Source organism: Orycteropus afer, unplaced genomic scaffold, assembly GCF_000298275.1.
Source record: "Orycteropus afer afer isolate SDZICR_OR568_19922 unplaced genomic scaffold, OryAfe1.0 scaffold00056, whole genome shotgun sequence".
Classification (NCBI taxonomy): domain Eukaryota; kingdom Metazoa; phylum Chordata; class Mammalia; order Tubulidentata; family Orycteropodidae; genus Orycteropus; species Orycteropus afer.
Window position 1 is genome coordinate 8,788,227 of NW_006921643.1, and position 1,369 is coordinate 8,789,595.

The following is a 1,369-nucleotide window of genomic DNA, read 5'->3' on the forward strand; positions in this document are numbered from 1 at the left end:
AGTGACCCCTCCTGGGGTTTCCAAGGCAGTATTACTACAGAAGTAGATTGCCCAACCTTCCTTCCGAGGAGTGGCTGGTGGGTTTGAACCGCCAGCCTGCAGATTAGCAGCCAAATGCCTTTGGCACTACACCACCAGTGCTCCTATACCCTACAGTAAGGACTTTTCTCACCTCCTGATTCTCACTATTTAACTAGTCCAATGACACATCTTGATTATGTGCCTCTAACTTTTGGCCTTGGGTCCCACTTGGATGGATTAGCAGATGTACTATGGATTGAGTTGGACCTAAAGTAGAATATTAACTGATTTACCTCTTCCAGCTGATGTTCCCCCTTGTTTGGACTTTGCTCGTCCAGATCTGTATTTCAATGGTATAATCATTTGTTTTCTATTTTTATACCTTAAATAGGATTGGGAGGTGTTATAGAACATGTCAAAGTTCTGACTAAATACATTCAGAGTGTTTAAATGATTCAACCTACGGACTCCAATAAGTGAATATTGAAATGACTATAATGCCAGAAGTTCTTCAAAACTGAATGGTGGCACTTCCAGTAAGATGGACAAATAGGCAGACAAGCGACACAGGCCCCCTTCAACAAAGAAAAGAAAAACCAATTGACAGAGATACAGAAGATAATCCTGGAGCTCTGAGCTTTGAAAGGAACTATGCAGAAGTGGATTAGGCACAAACGAGTGGAAAAACCTGAATGAAAACAGTGAGTACAGAGATGGTCGGAGCTGCAGACTGTCAGCTACTCTGATGAGACCAACAGCCTGAATATTTCCAAGTGGTGTTAGAACCTGAGAATTCACCTAAAGATCAGCCCTGGTCACCAAGGGCTGCAGGGATGACTGCGCTGGTGGCCTATGACTAGGAAAGGAAACAGCAACAGGGAGACAACCTGAGCTGTTGACTTTCCACTGTCTGGAGGGCACAGCCATTTTGATTGTTTACACATGGCAGCCATTTTGGATCTTTAAAGTGACCGAGGGTGCAGCCATTTTGAATGTATACAAGCGGCAGCCATATTGGATATTTTAAGTGACCGAGGGCATAATCATTTTCAATGTTTATAAGCAGTGGCCATTTTGGATATTTAAAGTGACTGAGGGTGCAGCCAGTGTGAATCTTTACAAGTGGCAACCATTTTGGATTTTAAAGTGATAGCATTCTCATTCGGATTCTAGGGACCTACGAATAGGCTCAGTTTGCCAAGGTCGGCAGGGACATATGAGAGGCTGACAACAGGAAAGGAGACAGGTGGTGAGTGTATAAGTGCTGTCAACTAGTGAATAGAGGCGAACAGCACAGTACCCTGCTTGCGTATATAACATACAAAGAAAACTAAAATCATGGGCATGT